This window comes from Colius striatus, chromosome 3 (assembly GCF_028858725.1).
Source record: "Colius striatus isolate bColStr4 chromosome 3, bColStr4.1.hap1, whole genome shotgun sequence".
Classification (NCBI taxonomy): domain Eukaryota; kingdom Metazoa; phylum Chordata; class Aves; order Coliiformes; family Coliidae; genus Colius; species Colius striatus.
In genome coordinates, this window is record NC_084761.1 from 97,209,549 (window position 1) to 97,222,970 (window position 13,422).

Genomic DNA, 13,422 nt, shown 5'->3' on the forward strand with positions numbered 1-13,422 from the left:
AGGTGGTGCTTTTGAGAACAGTGCCTTAACACCAAGCTATCATTAAAGTACAAATGACCAAGAAGGACCCTGTAATCTTGTAACATCCCCCTTGCTTTGTGCATGTATTAGATGTTGCCTCTTCTCCATCTTGAGGACTCTGTTTTCAATCCTTATGGACATCCCAAAATGAAAGCTTCTGCTTTTCTCCCTCATGTTTGGTACATCCCTGTATTTGTTTCTGGCAACGTTGCAGGGGGATCTTCAGCTCAGCACTCCTGCAGCTGTACAAGCACAGGATGGCTTGGAGTGCAGCATCACACACTTAAACCAAACCCATGGATAAATCATCTAGAAATGCTCAGTGTCTGATTTCAGCTCAGAGATGAGTTTGTGTCACTTGAAGGATCAGACTTGATTGAGCTGGATTTGGTTTGGCCTGAGGGGAACAGAGGGGATTTGAACCAGTTTGGCCCCTGGTCTTCAGCAGGCTGTGCTTCATGGAGTCAAAACTGGTGACAGCAAGCTGAGTGGTGCAGGTGATTGACTGGAAAGAAGAGATGTCCTGAAGGACCTTGACAGGCCTGAGAAGTGGGCCCATGTGAATCTCATGCAATTTAACAGGCCAGGTCCTGTACAAGAGTCTGTACAGTCCCTAGTACAAACTGGAGGATGGAGGGATTGAGAGCAGCCCTGCATAGAAGGACTTGGGGGTACTGGTGGATGAAAAATAAGCTGACAATGTGCACTTGCAGCCCAGAAAGCCAATTATACCCTGGGCTGTGTCCCAAGAACAGAAAGTTGAGTGAGGCGAGACCCCCCTGCAGTGCTTCCTCCAGCTCTGGGCACCAACATCAGAGGGACATGGAGCTGTTGGAGTGAGTCCAGAGGGGGCAACAGAGACAATCTGAGGGCTGGAGCCCCTCTGCTGTGGAGACAGGCTGAAAGAGCTGGGGAAGAGCCTGGAGAAGAGAAGGCTCCGGGGAGACCTTAGAGCAGCCTCCAGTCCCTAAAGGGGCCGACAAGAAAGCTGGAGAGGGACTTTGTACATGAGGCTGGAGTGACAGGACAAGGGGTGATGGCTCCAGACTGACAGATGTCAGGAAGAAGTTGTTCCCTGTGAGGGTGCTGAGGCCCTGGCACAGGCTGCCCAGAGAGGCTGTGGCTGCCCCATCCCTGGCAGTGCCCAAGGGCAGGTTAGATGGGGCTTGGAGCAACCTGGGCTGGTGGAAGGTGTCCCTGCCCATGGCAGGGGGTTGGAACCAGATGAGCTTTAAGGTCTGTTCAAACTCAAACAGTGCCTTGATGTTATGAAAATGAGTTTGTTAGGCCAGGCCACCACGCCACCGAATACAGTCCTGGTCTTCAGCAACAGACTTTGTCTTGTCTCTGTGCAGCAACAAGCTGCTACAGAAAGCACTCTGTTGTTGTGTGCAAGCTCCTGTACCATTTAATGCCTGGTTAGAGGAATCTCTTATTTAACAGCGATACTGAAGAGCCTTCTGTGTATTATGCTCCTAGATAGGGTGTGATGGAAATGGGTGTTTATGTAGGAAGCTGCTTTTCAAAGCCTTTTGAAAAGGCTGGGACAGCAAAGACTTTCAAAGATGGGGATGTCTCGGTTGCTATCCATTGCACTGCTGTTGAAATTCAACTGTTTGGCTGGAGTGGAGTGTTCCATCCACCATTCTGCATAGGTTTGAAATGAATTCCATTCATTTTGGTAGCTGTTTGGCCCAAGTGCCTGATACAGGGGACTCTGAGCCTTGTCATAGCCTCTTAATGTTTCTTTGAGTATCACTGAAATCTAAGTGACAGGAGGTGCTATTTAATGCCAGCTCAGGAAGGCCTTGTTTATTGGCAAAAAGAACCCAGAATAGGCCATAAAAACTGAATTCCAGCATTACCTTGACTCAGTTTTCTCTTTCATGCACATCCAGGCTGCTGTCATCAAGGAAACTCTTTGTCCTCTTTGTGTTTGGGGCTTTTTTTTGCACGCAACACAGCCAAGATGCATCTCCCAACCGCTGCTGACGTGCGTGCAAAGCCCTTTCTGGTGCCACTCAAATGAAATCTCTTGAGGGTTTCAGAGAAGTCACTTCCCCCCACAGCTGCCAGCGCTGCAGTGCCCCGTTGTGCCTGTCCACAGCAGCCCCTCCAGGCTTTTGAGTAGTTTTGGGGTTGAGAATTGCTCTGCTGAAGGAGGGGGAAATTATTTGGGACTCTGGTTTGCCATGATGGGAGCTTTACTGCTGTTCTACTGGGGAGAAGAATTCATCTGATCATTTGTTGGCTTTCCAGAAGTTGCCTTTGTAAACTTGTCCTCTTTTCTAGCACCGAGCTGCAGGTCAGGAGGCGATGCTTGGAGATGATGGGATGTGTTTTCCTTTGCTGTGGGGAGGAACTTGAGGCTTCTCCTGGAGCTCCATCTAGAGGGGAGGAAGATGGGTTGGTCATGGAGGCTGTTGGCTTCTGTGTCCCCTTACCCAACCTTCTACCCTGTGGCACCTTGCCAGGGCTGTCAAGCCATAGCTTTTCTTGGCCTCGTGTTCACTCTTGAGCTCAGAGCTGCTTTGCTGCTGGAAACCTCTCTGCAGACACCATGGCCAAACCCAATTCCTTTCCATAGCACCACTGGGGAAGGGCATTTCTCTACTGAAACCCAAAAGCAGATGCTGCTGCCGTGGCTAAGGACACAGAAGCCACATGGTGCTCTGTGGTTGCTTTTGGGGTTGATTTCACAAGAGAAATCGTTGCGGTTTGGGCTGGGGCTTTCCTTCAGAGGAGGTTCCCAACGTCTGTGCCAGCATGGACCTCTTTGCTCTGCCAGAGCTTGCTCCTCCAACTTCATCTTGTCCTGTGTCACATTCCCAGCAGCCATCTGCTGAGCTTGTGAGTGTCTCATCATTGAGACACATCACATCACATCAGTGCTGTCATAACCTCAAGGTATCACCACGGAGGTCCTTGGCCATGCTTCACCTCCTGCAAAGCCCAGGGCTGCAGAGGTTGGGCTTAGGTAGGGGGTTGAACTAGATGATCTTTAAAGGTCCCTTCCAACCCTAAAGACTCTGTGATTCTCTGATTAGGTAGAGCATTTGTCTGCTGCAGACAGCAGCCTGCTCTGGCCACTGGCTCTGTTTTAAAGTCCCCTATGTGATAACTCAGATTTTAAGTGCCATCCTGAAGGGAAAAGCACCACAGGGCTGAGTGTTGGGTTATTTTCCCCTACCCAAGTCCTCGTTCTCCACTCTTTTTTTACAGAGTGGCACCAGGATTCTCAGCTACCCAGCTGCACCCCCCCAAAAAAGCTGATTCAAACCTTAGCAACAGGGTATTTTTGTTTAGACTGTATTTATTCTCCTGTGAGAGTCATTGTTCTCTCCCATGCCTTGACCGTTTCAAAGGCTGATGATAAAAGCCTTTGCTGACAATAATACGGTCGAGTTCAGCCTTTTGTTGGGGAGATTAAAATAGAGAATGAATTGTGAATAACATGGGAGGGCTAAAAGTTAGTCGTCCCAGGCTGTTGTTGAATCACTTAAAGGATAAGAAACTGCATTTTGATTCATTTTCTTTCACAGAACTGCGGAGCGTGAGGTTTTGTGTTGGTATCTGCAGGGGCTTGCACCCACCCTGGTGTTCAAGACTGGGGTTGTTTCAGTTTGCATGATCTTGTGGCAGCAGGGAATAGGTTTGTAGCAGTGATATTGGGTTTAAATTAGGTGTATAACAAAGTATATATAATAGTTGATAGCTTTATGAGATTAGGTTTATAATAAGTTTATATGTGTATATATAATAGGTTTTTAGGATAGGAGAGACATGGCTTCTTGGTGATGGCTCTAAAATCTACAGCAGGGGGTTGGACTAGATGATCTCTAAAGGTCTCTTCTAATTCCTGCCATTCTATGATTCTATGACCTCGATGGACACCCCTCTTGGGTGGGGAAGATGGAAAGGAAGACAGATGGAAGAAGAAAAGCTGGAAATTGGCAATAGAGTCACTGAAGGCAGAGAGTTTGGTCCTTTTTCAGGAGCATAAGCTGATGAGAAGGAGTCTTTGGGACACTCATCTGCTCAAAACGGTGAATGACAAAAAGGATGAGCCCAAAACTGAGGGCCACAAAACCCTTTTCATGCTGAGGGTATTTTGGCTGCTGTGTGGTTACAGGCTCCTTTCTGCCTGGATGTTTCTGTTGCCAGTGAACTTCCCACTCCCATCAGCAGCTGGAAAAGCTTCCCATCTCTCCTCATAGACAGCCTGTCCCCAGCTGCTCTTACCTGCAGTCCCTCTAATTGGCAATAATTTCCCTAATTGCTCACAAAAGCAGATGTTCTTTCTGTGGTCGCGTTGAACCGGCTTATGCTGTACTATATACACGAGCACACAGCATTAAAGGACTAATTCCTGTAAATAAGCCTATTAAAAGGTTAGGAATAATGCCTCCAACTAAACCATCAATGGCAGCTGAATCCCACTGGTTTTATTCAGTTGTTATTTGTAACATGGCAATCCCCATCTGCTCAGGACTGGGACGTCCTCATGCTTGGCCAGTTGCTCTTACGCTGTGGTCAGTGGGGAGGCTGCAGCTCCAGGGCTGTGCTCGGTGCTGGGCCCCTCACTCACTGCCACAGGGACACTGAGGGGCTGCAGCGTGGCCAGAGCCGGGCACAGAGCTGGGGAAGGGGCTGGAGCACAAGGGGCTGGGGAGGGGCTGAGGGAATGGGGGTGTTGAGCCTGGAGAAGAGGAGCCTGAGGGGACACAGCAGCACTCTCTGACACTCCCTCACAGGAGGCTGTGGCTGAGAGCAGGGGAGGGTCAGTCTCTGCTCCTGAGCTACAGAACAAGAGCAGACAGCCTCAAGTTGTGCCAGGAGAGGTTCAGATTGCAGATTGGGAACAATTTATTTCTCCAAAGGGTTGTCCAGCTCTGTGCCAGGCTGCCCAGGGCAGTGGTGGAGCCCCCATCCCGGGAGGGATCCCAAAGCCATTGAGCCGTGGGTTAGTGCTGGCTGTGGCAGTGCTGGTGAGCAGTTGGACTCTGAGCTTCAAGGGCTTTTCCAACCTCAATGATTCTGTGCTTTTGTGATGCCTTAGCATACAAGATCAGTGCTTTACCTTGTTTCCAGCTAATAAATCACTTTTATAGATGCTTAGCACTACACCTAACATGTCCCCAGTATTACTGGTGAATGAGAGAAGTGACCAGTTGATGCAATCATGGGCAAGGAACCTGCACCTTTGAGACTTTGGGTGATGCTGCTAAAGAAAAGAGAAACAACAAATTCCCACTTATTTTCCTGCCTCAAAGCAGGGGGAACAAGTGATTCCCCAATTCTTCAAGGACTTTGCTCTTCACCCTTCATAGGGAAAGGATTATGGACAGCAGTGCAGCACCCATCCTGGGCAGCCTGGGTAAGAGCCTGGGACCAAGTCATCAGCTTAATTGCCAGCGTTAGTGCCTCAAACCAGGAGTTGAAGAAGTGTAATTAGGCAGTGGGAGGGCAATTGCTGGGAGTTCCATCCAGTGGCTGGGGAAGTGTTGCCTTCTGGAAAGCTCCTTGATGCTTTTGGACTGGGCTTTACTGGAAGGTGCTATCAGCTCTTGCTGTGGATGTAAAGTCCCTGTTGCCTGTACCACTGGAAGAGCACAGCCCTGCAGCATTCAGAGCCTTTTCATAAACACAGCTTACTTCTATCCAGTTGTTTCTACTAATTTAAGAAGTAGGGTCTGGGATACTTTCTATAAATTGGGATGGTTGTGTTCTGGTGGGTCACATCAGTCCTGCTTCTAACACCCCCAACAACTGCATCAGAGCTCACAGTGTTGCATTTTAATGCAGATTTTCACCTGCAGCCTGGGTGAGAGCTTCAGTAGCCATTTGCATCGCTTTCTCAATAAGCTGCAGCTTGTTTTCATAATGGCATGTGGCTGGGCAAAAGATACACATCAAACATCCCTGCTACCAGCCAGATGATGGCTGAAGTCTCCAGGTCGCTCTCAGATGTTGCTTCTGTGTTTCCTACTTTGGACTTCTGCATTTTACTTGCCTGGAGCCTCCTTGCTGCTTGCAGGGGAAAGCTCCTCTCCTTCCTTAGATCAAAAGTTTTAACTCAGGCTTCTGAAATCCCAAAAGCTGACACAGAGTATAAAGTCACAACCCAGAAGCTCTGGGTCAGAGCATCACTTCTGGAACCACTTGACTCCTGCCCTTCCCCAGGACAAACCCAAGGCCATGCCTGAGCTCAGGGCTTGGCTTTCACCAGCAATTTGTTTTGCACTGGGGAACTTCAACCTCTGCATCCCCTTCAGAGGTGGTGGCTCCTGGTCCTTGTCAGCAGAGCTGGGTGAAGTCAAGCAGCTGGGCAGTGGCCTGGGATGATGGAGAAATGCAGAGTGTGCCATTGATGTAATGAGTATTGTTAGCTGTTAACACAGTTCTGGTTGCTGGCCCTGCTGCTTTAGCACCGTTTCATCCTCTCAGTCAATTCGCCATCCAGGAGAACGGACAAATGAAGGATGAGCTGACATTTAAAGCAGCATTGCTGTGGGTTTGCAGCTCCAGAAATCCCTGTCAGGCCATATTCCTTTCACTTGGATATACACTCCAGTATCTTATTTGTAGGTTGTGTTGAGTGCTGGTGTCTGGCGGCACAACTGCTCCCAGTCAGACTTTGCAGCTTGAAGCCTTCAGCAGAAGACGTGCCTCAAAATGCTTTTGGCACCCGAACCAAAGTCAGAGAGGAAAACGTTTGCAACTCCAGTTCCCCTTGTTTGCAAACCTCATTTCTAGACCCTTGCAGCCACTCCTAAAACTGGGATTTTGCTTTCTTCCTCTGGCAAACTGTGCACACAAACACAGTCCACGTGAGATTCAGGGGGACGAATCCCTGGCCGGGAGATCGTCATTTGCACGTCGTCCTCGACCCTCTCCTTTCTCCAGTCTAATACATGCAAATATATGTAAAGAGTAAAGACTGCTCCACCGAATCTTGCACATTGCTTTAAAAGAGAAAGAAAACAAGCTTGAATTCACAAGGAATTTGCAAGCTGAATTTTAAGACCCCCCGTACAAAAAGAGCCCGAGAGGAGCTGGCGGCGGTTGCCGCTGCTGACCGAGGCGATGCTTTCTGACGCCTTTCTTTTCCCTGCACTCACAGTCATAATGTCATTAATATGGAGCTTTTTCAGAACTGGAGTGTATCCTAATTAGCAGCCTGATGGAGGGGAGGGGGGGGGATTTTCTAGTTTCATAATCAGTGATCTCGGCTACACCAGAAGTGTTACTGTGGCAACAGGGCTGAACCGAGCAGCGGTGCAGAATTACCGCAGGTAAATTGGTGAGAGGTTTGGGTTTGGGTTTTTTTCTTTTCATGGCTCCACAGCACTTTGTTAGCCCAGGGGCTGCTCCGTGGGACAGGTTGGCTGCTCCCTGCACCCTACAGGTGTCCCAGGCGGATTTCAGGGTAAGCACAACCAGCGATGAAAGCTGCATGAGCGGACGCATGCGTTTGAATTGGAGCTTAGAGTCTGTCATGAGATTTTTCAGGCTGTCATGCGAAATGATCCTTTCCCACACCTTTGTTTTAAGGAGGATACTCTGACCACTCCAGCACTCTAGCTCAGTCTTGACACGGACCTGGGACTTATCTTGGTCCTGAATCAGAAGCTGGGCTGTATTTTTTGTGGGAGTTTGTGGGTTTGGGGTCCTTTTTTTAAACCTTCATTTCTCCTCCCCACTTCCCCGTTCTCTCTCTCTCTCCCTCCAAACAGCATCTTGCTAGGCAGGGGTGTTGTTGTGCTAGATAATTGCCATGCCTCATCCTGACTCCCTGATCAAAAGCAACCAGCCCTTTTCATAGCTGGTATGTGAGCTGGACTCATGTTTTCTTTGCACATGTGGCAAACGATGCTTGGGACAAAGGAGGGGACACTCTAAACTGGAATATTTAAAGAAACAGGTTCTTATATGACTTGACTTTTTAATTACCATTATGAATTCATGATTTTGAATGATGAGTTGAACAGCATCTCTTGTGCTCTGCTTCCCAAAGCCATGTGGTGGCTGCAATGCCCATCCCATGGGGGAAGGCACACAAGGAGACCATGGCTCTGGTCTCACACTAGCCAGGGCGGTTTGTAGGCTCTGGAGTGTCACTTTGGCAGACCTGTTTTAATTACACCAGAAGGAGGTCTCACCTCCCTCTTCCCTTTGCAACACAGCTCCTGCTGCCCCACTGTCCTTTGCCAGCCTGGCCTGCAGCAAAACCCTCCACCCCCAGCGCCTTCCACCTGGTTGAGGCTCAGAGATGGACCTTCATCTTCAACCTCCCTGACCTGGCTTGGCCTTAGCTCACTGCTCTCCTTTTTCTTAGAACTTCATGTTTACATGTCCCACCTTGATGCTCCTTCATGCCATGTCCTTTAGGAAACCCTCTCAAGCTGGTCATCCTTCATTACTACACGTGCAAGAAGTTCTTTGTTCCTTCTCTGTCTCCCTCCACAACTTATCCCCTGTCCTATCCCAGTTTATTCTACAAGAGCAACCTACACGTGCTCCCACGATCAGACACCAGCAGAAAAGGGTGTTTAAGGGCAAATTAAACCCTAATTATAAGAGGTATTGGGGGAATTATTATTAGGAAAACAATTGGGCATATTTGTAGCTCTTCCCCTCCAAGGCACTCAGGCAGCTTCCAGAGGGTGCCTCTGCTCGCTGTGCTGGTGCTGCGGTCAGGAGTGGCTGTCTGTGGCTGTCTGTGCATCCACGATGGTTTCACACATGTTGCTGCTGCCAATGTTGCATGATAGCAGGGAACAGACTAACATCTTCTAAAGATTGCCTCTCTGAGGAAAACTGAGCCTGGTTCAGGCCATCAGTTTTCAGCATCATCCTAACAGTGGTAGCTATTTCTGGATGCCCAGAAAGCCAGGTGGGAGTAGAGTCGGGTTCCCTCCATGCACATATGATGATGTTGCCCTTTGGAAGAGGACTGTGCATTTGTCTGAAGGCCGTGAAAATGGTCAGAGGGATGGAACACCTCTGCTATGGGGAAAGGCTGAGAGAGTTGAGGTTGTCCAGCCTGAGTAGGCTCCAGAAGACTTTAGTCTGGCCTTTTTTACCAGATCTGTAGCAACAGAACAAAGGGCAACTGGTTTGGACTGCAAGAGAGTAGACTGAGGCTGGATGTGAGGAAGAAACAGTTTGCTTTGAGAATGGTGAGGCCCTGGCACAGGTTATCCAGAGAGGCTGTGGCTGCCCCATCCCTGGAAGCATCCAAGGGCAGGTTGGATGAGGCCTGGAGCAACCTGGGCTGGTGGAAGTTGTCCCTGCTCATGGCAGGGGGTTGGATTAAAGGATCTTTGAAGATCCCTTCCAACCCAACCCATGCTATGAGTAAATATGATGGTGCAGTGATGGGTTGAAGGTTGGGCAGGTAGAGAAAGCAGAAGCCCGAGGCCTTCGCTCAGGCTTGGCCTCCTCCTCGTGCGCCGTCCCTCGCCTGGGAGCAGCCTGTTTGTTTAACAGCAAACCCCCAAAAAGAAAGAAAATAGAACTAAGTGGATTTTCAGAAAGAGTGAATGGTTGCTGTGATTCATCTTTTCTGTTGAAGAGTGGAAAAGCAGAGGGTGGGGTGGGGGAATAATGTTCAGTGACACATCAAAGGCCTCGTTTCAGCGTCGGAGACACGTGCAGGGAATTAGTCACTGCATCTTAGTGCAATGTAACTCTTTTCCCTCCTTAAACCCAAGGACTCCTCTCCCTGCCATGGCCAGCTTGCCCAAAGCCATCCCAACGCCGTTCAGAGCCCAAGCAGCTCGTAGCATGGTGTTAACAAAGAGGAGAACCGTGTGTAAGGAGCCCCCTTCGAGATGCTTGGCCCTTGGGTGATCTCTCACAGGGGACCAGGCTTTCCTTTGTAGTGCAGAGCTCCCAGCATCCTGATCCTTGTTTTTACATCCTTTGCATCCCAGCCTAAAGCAAGAGGTTTGGGCTTGGGGGGAAGGGGAACCCGGTGCCAGTGCAATCGTTCTGCCATCGGCCTGAGCCCGCGGGCAGCTCTCCTCTGCTGCGGATCACAGCTCCGGTGAGAGGCTGCAAAGCCACAAATGGGATTGAAAAGCAGCAGGGAGGGGGAGAGGGAACAGCAGGTTTGTTTTGCAGAGTGGCTGAGGCACGCTGATGGCTGGCTGCCACCAAAAAGCAAGCAAAAAAATAGGATCGTTTTCCCCTTTCTTTATGCTCATGCTTGTTCTCATCCTACTGTGAACCGCTTCAAAGACCTAACCCATGCAAACCCCGACCTTGCTCCTTGTTTTGCCTTCTTCCCTGCAACCTCCTCCCCAAAAAAAAAGAAGAAAAGTGAACCATCTTTATTCCTTTTCACTGTGGTCGGGGCCAGCCCGAGGCAATCGGGTGGTCTCGGGTGAGCCACCACATTTTGCCATCCTGCTGCCAGCAGCAGTGGTTTCTGGGGTCCCAGGAAGCTGGGTAGAATTCAGGTCATGTCTCCTGTTGCACACACAAAAAGATTGCCTCATTTTCCAGGAATTAGGAATATGTCAGAGGTGGGGGTAAATCCTGCCTTTGATTGCGGGCGGCTCTATCCGGGTAGGATCTGGGCACTTTCTGCAGCACTAAATACTAATTCTTTGCTTTCTGTGGTCCTGCAGCCAGCCTCTTTCAGCAGAAGCACACACAAGAGCCATTTTTAAGCCACTTATTACTTTATAAAGAGATTATTTCCTCCCTGCCCCCACCATCAATCATGTTGAATAGAACACATCCTACAGCCGAAACCCCGAGCAGGAAGCTCCCGGAGCCGCGTACAGCAGAGTGCAACATACATAACATTGCTGACACCACCTAGCAAGGATTCAGGTTTCCAACCTCGACTTTGGAAGAGGTTTGGAAGGAAGACGTGGTGCTGAGCATCCCAACCCACGGGGCAGCGGTGCCCGAGCAAGCTCCTTTCTCCTCGGCAGAGCCGGCGCCGTGACGTCAGGGTGTTTTTCTGCAGAGCTCGCAGGATGTTGCAGCCGGCCAAGAGCTGTGTTTATGTTGATAACATTACAAGTATTTCCTCTCCGTTTCCGAAACCAGCAGGGAGGGAGCAGAGGGGGAAGGGAGACTCGGGTTTCTCCAGCTTTGGGGTAGTACTCTTGAGGGCTTTTATGTTGAGAAGCGGGTAAGGATGGCCCGCTGGCGTTTGTTTGGACTGCGTTTGGGAACAGGGAGTGTTTAATAGCCAGAGCTGGGAGCTGGGCTGCCACAGCCCTTCTCCTCGCATGGGTAGGGCTCTTTCACTTGCTCCCTGCTCTGGATCTGGTTCTAAGGCGATAAAGCAGCTCTGGCAGCTGATTGCCAGTCAGAGGAGCAGCTCCTGGGATTTTTGTGCCGTGCTCTGTGCAGCGAGCCCTGATGCTCTCCGTTTCTCTCCACATCCACAGTAATAAAGCCATAAAAAACTCAGGACTCACATGGACTGCCTGCATCCAGCTTTCTTCCCAAACACAGGGCAAGGCTTGGGGAAATTAGATATTCTGTCCCCTTGCCAGCCCTTTGCTCCTAATGCAATCTGCTGAAGGATCAATGAACTCACTGAACGTAATATCAAAGGGGTTTTAAAGGCAGGCAGCTGCCTGCCCACTGATGTAATCCCAGGACGCTGGAGCTGCACTGCTGGCTCAGCGAGGGAGGGACTTGCACTGATGGTTGGACTCAATCATCTTCAGAGTCATTTCCCACCTAAATGATTCTGTGGGCAGCCCAAAGGGTTTTTACAGCTGCCCCAGGAATCACCTGTAGCTCTTGTCCATGTATCCACCGTGGGCGTGGAAATTAATCCAAGCTCTTTTATTGCACGTGGGTTACTTCTCTCTAAGGGAGGGCAGGAAGAAGAGGGAATTCACAGCTTTTACTTCTTTCCACCTACCCTGCTTTTGATAAAACATGTTGAGGATGGGGCAGAAGAGCTTCAGAGACCAATGAGACATTGTGGCCTTAGGGAGGGAGCATGGGTCAATTTGGGTGAACCTCTTGGTCCTCTTGAAAAGGCTGCAGGGACCACAGATGGGAGAGGAATGGGATCTCCTGGGGCCCAGTCCCATCTCTGCCGTCTCTTTGCAGAGTGATCACGAATGACTTTGTTCCCCTGCTATTTGAGGTGTGCTGCAAGAGCTGGAGCAGCCTACTCAAAAGATCTTTGAAGCCATGAGGAAAGATTTGGAAGAGGTTCATGTCTATGTGGTTTTCCAGTGATGGGTTAATGATGGGCAGGTGATGAGGAGCCAGTAGGATGTCAGCACGGTGGGGAGACATCCCTGTTAGCACTGGTTTGTCTGGTCCCAGGGCAAACTGCTGCTGCTAGAGCTGGAAGAGCTACATCTTTCCCTTGTTACTGCTTTCTTGTCACGATAGTGATGGGTTCCCAGCAAGGAAAAGGGCTGTAATGGTGAGATCTTGGCACCTTCACCAGCCCCTGACAGCTTTCAGGAGCATTTCAGTGCCACTCTTACCTTTGTTGGAGATTCAAGGTGGGCTCAGGTTCCTTCTGCCTCTGCACACAGGTCCCATGGTGATGAGCACCCTATTCCTGTGGGTTTCTGCAGTGGAGGGGCTCAGGGGATCTGCCTCCTGCTTCCCTTCTCACTGGCAGCACAGTGCTTCCCAGTTGCAGTGTGACATGGAGAGGACATGAGCTCCCTTTCCTACACTGTGGGAGTGGAAAACAACTCTGGCTTAGGACCATCTCAGTCTCAGAGTGCAATTGCTTGTTGAGTGGCCCCAACAAGCAGCAAAAGTTCCTTCCCAACCCTTCCAGTTGTGGGTTTTCTGGACATCTTCCCCTGGCACACAGCCTGGCAGGAGGCATTGCAGGAGCAGCCCCATCTCACCAAGTATAGCAGAAGGACTGAATGAGTTCATATTCATCCAGACAGATATTTGAACCAGTGATGAAACCCTCTAGAAAGTTGGCTGCACTCACCAGCAGGACCCCTTAGAGAAAGCCCTGCCTCGGGGCTGGCCGTGGAGGGAAGCTCTTATCTCTGGAGCTTGGTTTCCTTCTGGTTCAGGGTTTGTCTGACCTTTTGGTCACTGGCTGAGTTTGCTTTTTGCCAGGTTTTCTTTCAGGGGGGGAGGAAAAACATGTAAGTGGGTGGTGCTGGTGGGAGGAACCTCCTGGGGAGGGTGGGGAGGATCTTGTGTTTCTGATACCGTTTCCAGCGTGTTGATGACTTCAGTGTTGTCCTTTTGCCCAGAGTTTGGGATGGGTCTAGATTGAAGCAGATTTAAATAAATACAGCTAGAACAAACAATATGAGATGTATTTAAAAGAGGGAGGCTTAGGCTGCCTATCAGGACTAAAACCCTTTCTTGGCAGCACGGCCAGTTGACTTGGCAGAGAGATCTCACAGCCTTCTCCCAGGAGATGCT

General features: G+C 49.9%; 1 protein-coding gene and 1 long non-coding RNA gene across 5 annotated transcripts in view; one reads left to right on the forward strand and one right to left on the reverse strand.

Annotated features, from left to right (window-relative positions):
• PTPRA (protein tyrosine phosphatase receptor type A) overlaps positions 1 to 13,422 on the forward strand; it is a 129,664-nt gene that overhangs the window by 87,570 nt on the left and 28,672 nt on the right. The gene's annotated exons all lie outside the window — the stretch shown is intronic.
• LOC133625097 (uncharacterized) lies at positions 10,707 to 13,080 on the reverse strand. The gene is made up of 3 exons (XR_009818389.1): positions 12,974 to 13,080; positions 12,504 to 12,700; positions 10,707 to 11,865 (listed from the first exon to the last, which is right to left on the reverse strand). It is a non-coding gene; the product is annotated as an uncharacterized LOC133625097 (long non-coding RNA).